A 5,904-nucleotide genomic window follows, 5' to 3' on the forward strand; every position below is an offset into this window, starting at 1 on the left:
TTTTTCTTTTTCTTTTTTTCACACCATATTATTCACTCCCTCATCTCTGGCCAAGGAGTTCCACGCAGAACATTCTCCCTCTTTCCTTAACAATTTCTGCAACTCTCTTATACTTTTTTTTTTCCGTCACATCCTTATAACCCCTACTTCAACTTCAAAATCACCCTGACCTCAATATCCTCAACTCCTAGAAGCATCATCTCCAATCCGCTCTGTCCCTAAGTCCACACTTTAGACCACATTTCTACGCAGAACCAAACCACCTCTAAGTTCTCAAATTCTGTGTTCTCCCCCTCTGATTACAACCTACATAGCTTTTTCCTCTCCCACCCCATCAGGCCACCACCATCACGCCAATCCTCCTCCAAGTTCATCAGCACCTCCCAACTTCAAGGACCTCCCTTTCCAGCCCATACCCTAGAATCACTAGACCCTGACCTTCTGCCCTTCCCAAGACCATCTTCAATACCCAATTGTGATGGTTAATTTTTTCAGCTTTATTGAGGTATAACTGACATATAAAATTGTAAGATATTTAAAGTGTTACATTGTGCTGATTTGATAACATATACATTGTGAAAGAATTTCTCCCCATCTGGTTCATTCACATGTTGTGATGGTTATGTGTCAATTTCACCAGACTAAAGGATGCTCAGATGGCTGGTATAGGTATCTGTGAGGCATCTCTGGAAAAGACTAGCATTTGAATCAGTAGTCTCAGTAAAGAAAATCTGCCCTTACCAATACGGGTGGGCATCTTCCAGTCTGTTGAGGGTCTGAATAGAACAAAAGGGTGAACTCACTCTCTGCTTGAGCTGGGACACCCATCTCCCACCCTCAGACATCTGTACTCATTCTCTGGTCTTCAGGACTCTAACTGGGAATTAACAGCACCTGCTTTCCAGGGCCTCCAGGTTTTAGATGGAAAATCATGGGACTTCCCAGACTCCATAATCATGTGAACCAATCCCCTGTAATAAATAACTTTCTATTTACCTATATACACCCTATTGGTTCTGTGTCTCTGGAGAACCCTGACCAATATACCCATCACCCCCAACGTCATCCAGCGCCCTCTACCCTGCTCCTAGTTTGTTCCGAGCTAATGGGGTCCTGGCACCTTTCTGTTCTCCAGCTCCAAATGGTCACAGCTTCTGTAAACTCCATATTGTGTTTCTCATAAAACTGCTATCAACTTCTCCCACACTTCAGAAGCCCTGCTCCGTCTCCCAGCCTCTCTGCCTCAGCAGATGGCCCCCTCTGCCTCTTCCCTGACACTATCAAGTACAAGCCCTCCACCTGAATTTTTATAGCTCTTACACTTAACGTGTCCAAAATTCAGCCAGCACTCCCTCCATCTACCCAGTTATTTGTGCTCCAAATGTAGGGGTCATCTTGACATCTGCCTCTGCCCCATACCTCACACTCAATCAACCTTCAGAGCTTGTTGATTTTTCCTCCAAAAGAAATCTCCAATCCATTCCTTCCTTCCCATATCCATCGTTTGTGATTCTCCTGGTCCTAACCACCATCATCTCTCTCACTTGGACTGCTAAGGAGCCTCCTAAAACATCTACTCCTTTCAATCTTGCCCCCTTCCAATTTAGTCATTCTAGCCCACAGAGGTCAAAATGATGTTTCTATTATTTTATTTTATTTCATTTCATTGCATTTTTTGCAAGTAGTAATGTTTTATTTCTATGACTATCTATAAGGAAAAACATAGACTTATAGAAGGTCACAAATTGAGACGCCTTTTAGACTTTTCTTTCATATTAAAGATGAGAAAAAAGAGCACCAAAGAAGTGAAAAACCTTACCCAAGGTCACACAGCAAGTATATGACAAGTTTAGGAAAGAAAAGAGGGTTTTCAATTCCAAGTGTAGCACTGTTCTATAGTCTGGTAAAGTATCTCCCTATATATAGCCAAAGATCTAGGCTACCGGGAAAAGGTGTCTGAAAAAAGATAAAATCATTGTAATCAAAAATATTCAGGTAAAAAATTTATCATGAGTTTGTGTGGGTTGTAATAAAAATGATGTCTTTAAAATGCAAACCTGATCGTGCCATTCCACTGTTTCAAACCCCTTATGACCTCCCAATCCCAAGAGAAAAAAATTCAAAACTCTTAACATGGCTTTGTCTGCTGAGATAACTGCCTCTCTCTGTAGCCTCATCTCATGCCACTCTTTCTCTCATTCTCTACAATCCAGCCTCTCTTTTTTTCAAATGCCAAATTCTTTACCACCTCAAGGCCTTTGAACCCACTGTCTCTCCACACTTCCCACACCCCTACACCCATCTCCACCTGGAAAATTCTTACTCTTCTTTCGGTTCTCAGCTTAAATGTCACTTCCTCAGGGGCTCCTTCCTCTCCTGCCCAATGTAGAGTACATGTTATGTTATCTTGGGGTACCCGTACCTTTCCCTCTTATTGTTTATCATAAAGGCAGGGACACCTTTATTTTACAGTTACCTGGCTAACGACTGTCTTTCCCATTCCATTATAGGCAACTCAAGAGCAGGGACCATGTCTCATTTGCTCATTGCTGTGTCCCCAGACCTGGCACAGTGCCTGGCACAAGGGCAGAGTCGGGTCCCGACCCCCAGGAAATGAGCCCGTGGATTAGGTACAGCAGGGGGATGCGCAGAGGGGAGCAAGCCTGTGAAGTGGGGATCCCTTCATCCCCTTCACCCCGGACCTCCCGCCGTGCTCTTGCCTCTACTCTCTTTTCACCATTCTTAACGATCATTGTATAAACGTATAACCTTAAAATTGTTGAAAATATACCACTTGGGGAGAATGTGCTCAGAGGATGTAAGTGGTCTCCCTGCCCAACCCTCACCGCCATCCCTCGAGCCCCAGTCGGCTACTTTCTGTGTCGTACCTGAAACAGGCATCATTGGCTGTATGAATGCGGCAGAGTCCTGCATCCCCAGCCCCACTCCTCACCCTCTCCTCAGCATCCATATCCCCAAAGCATCCCTATCGTCACTTACTCCCCCAGACCCTCTCTCCTTCTCAGAGTTAATCTTCTCGCTTGATTTGGCTCCACCGCCTCCTTTCCCATCCCCCTTCAGCCTTCAAACATCTTTCCAGCCTGGGTGGGTTGGGGAGAACTTCCTTGATCCTCCAACTCCCTTGATCTGTCCTCCTTACTTTCTTCTCCCCTGAAAGCCAAAGTTCTCGAAAGAATCGCGTCCATTTGCAGCATTCGCTTCCTCCCCACCCACTCACTGCTATTTATTGTTTTTTTGTTTTTTTGGTTTTTTTTGCGGTAGGCGGGCCTCTCACTGTTGGGGCCTCTCCCGTTGCGGAGCACAGGCTCCGGACGCGCAGGCTCAGTGGCCATGGCTCACGGGCCCAGCCGCTCCGCGGCATGTGGGATCTTCCCGGACCGGGGCACGAACCCGTGTCCCCTGCATCGGCAGGCACAGACAGAATTCAGAACGTTCCAAAAGGTACACAGTGAAGCACCTTCCCCCCATTGGTGTCCCCAAGCCCCACGGTTCTCCTCAGAGGCAAACCCTGCTGTCAACATCCTGTGTGTCTTTCCAGAGAGCATATGCATATACATATTCTTGTTTGTATTTTTTTTTTTGGTCGCACTGCACAGCTTGTGGGATCTTAGTTCCCTGACCAGGGATCGAAACCGGGCCCTCAGCAGTGAAAGTGCAGAGTCCTAACCACTGGACCGCCAGGGAATTCCCTTGTTTGTATCTTTTATACAAATGGAGGCATTTATGAACATTTTCTACCCTTTCCTTTTTCCACTTAAAGTATCTTAGGTGATGTTCTTAGATCAGTATATTCAAAGCTTCTTCATACTTTTAAATGCCTGCCAAGATCCCTCCGTGAGGCTGTACCATAAATTCTCTGCTGTGGACACTGAAAACGTTTCTAGTCCTTTGTTCTAACAAACATGCTACAAGGAGTATCTTTGCATGTAGAGGACTTTTCCAGCCTTGTGAGCGCATCTGTGGGATAAATCCACAGAAATGAAATTATGCTTTGCATTTTGGAATTAAATTTTCTCCATAAAAGTTGTACCAATTCACCCACCCACAGCAACAAGACCTCATTTCCCCTCATACTCTCTAACAGATTGTTTTAACAAGGGTTTTTATTTTTGCCTGTCTGATAGGTGGAAAAGAATACTTTTCATTTGCATGCCTTTTTATAAATGCAGTCAAGCATTTTTCTTTTGTTGAAGAGCCATTTGAATTTCCCCTTCTGTGGAGCCTCTGTTCCTATCCTTTTATCTCTTGGTGGTCTTTTTATGATTCCGAGGACTTCTCTATTTAAGAAAATGAGCTCCTTGTCTGTGGTATGAGTTGCAAATATCTTTAGTCACTCTATGATGCTTTGAGGCATGTCTTCTGTGCCCAATAAATAAGACAACTGGAACTGCTGTCTCTTTGGTTCCCGCGCCCTCCTAACTGGGAAATCCAATGGCCTTTCCGTGTATTCCTTCTTGCTTCCGTGATTTCAGCATCTGACTCTGTGGGCCCATCCTTCCCGAACTCTCCTTTTCTTCCTGCATCACTACTTTATCCTGGATCTTCTCCCAATTTTCTGACTGTGACTACTCTTATTGCTTCCGAAATTCCCATTACAAGGGCCCTTGGGAGAGGAGGTCTTGAACTCTGCAGCAGTGCCCTGGGGCTGAGCCTCTGCAGAGTGTAAGGGGGTTTTTCAGCCCCTTACGTCTAGTGGGACGTGCAGCCAGTGGTGCCTTGTCTGAATCCAAGGCAGGTTTGGGACGTTCCCGGGCTCTTCTTTTCCATTCCCCACAGCAAGCTCAACAAGTCTGAAATTAGTCTTACCATATCCGCTCTCTCCCAACTGCTCCTCACCACTTCCTCATTTCCCTTGGGCTCCCACCACTCTCCCAGCCTCCCTCGGCCTGAAGCCTCAGTCTCCCCAGCCCAGCACCGGCAGAGACCTACAGACTCTTCTGTGCAAGTCTCTTCCACTCCTCCGCTCCTTCCCAGCTCCGCTGTCATCATACTTGTCAGCACGTGCCCCCTCTCATCAGCATCCCCTCAAAATCCAACACTTCCTCCTACCGAAGTACTGTCCACCCAACCTCCCGCTGCTCAGGAAACCGCAGGCCCTCCCCTGCACCGTCCCGTACCCCGCCTACTCCCCAGCAAAGGACTCTGCACCAAGCTAGAACCCAATTAATGAAACCTGGATCCAAATGAGGAACCACGTAGTCCTAGTACTGGCAGATGGCATTTCCAAAAGTGAAAAAACTCTCTCCTGTTCTGCTTTAAAAATACATACTATATACTATATCGATCTGTCTATCTCTCTGTATATATAGTATAAAATACATACTATATATGTACATATATAGTTAGCTATTCCTTTGGACATATCGGTGTTTTTGGTGTATGCGTGTTGCCATTGTTGTTTTTGTCTCTGTTTAACTTAGTCAATCAACAAGAATGTACTCTTATTCTGGTCTCGCCAGCTCTTTCCCTCCAGCCCCTTTGCTTGGCTTTCAGTTTTACTGCAGCTGTACCTCCTGCTAAGGCTCCTAGAGAAACCATGACAAGGGCCCATCTCTAAGACCCTGATCCACGCTCCTGTCCCAGGGCCATCCAGCAGTGCCAGGCCAGCATAAACCCTGGCAAACTTTGGCCAGTGTCCCCAGTTTCACCTTCACGGTCCTGCTCTCCTCTGCGTCCTGTTCCACCAGCACCACCGCCCAACACACACATCCAAGGACACTGCAGGAAATGGGCCTCCAGCCAAGCGTCACGGCAGAGCTCTCTGACATCCTAAGAGATCCTTGGATGGTGGAAGGAGTGCCGGCGATTTAGCATTTCTTGGGGTCAGCATCCCTAGTCTACTCACTCAGCACCACCCACCATGACACACTCACATTTACCAGG

The sequence above is a fragment of the Neophocaena asiaeorientalis genome, unplaced genomic scaffold, assembly GCF_003031525.2.
Source record: "Neophocaena asiaeorientalis asiaeorientalis breed wild unplaced genomic scaffold, Neophocaena_asiaeorientalis_V1.1 scaffold271, whole genome shotgun sequence".
Taxonomy (NCBI): Eukaryota; Metazoa; Chordata; class Mammalia; order Artiodactyla; family Phocoenidae; genus Neophocaena; species Neophocaena asiaeorientalis.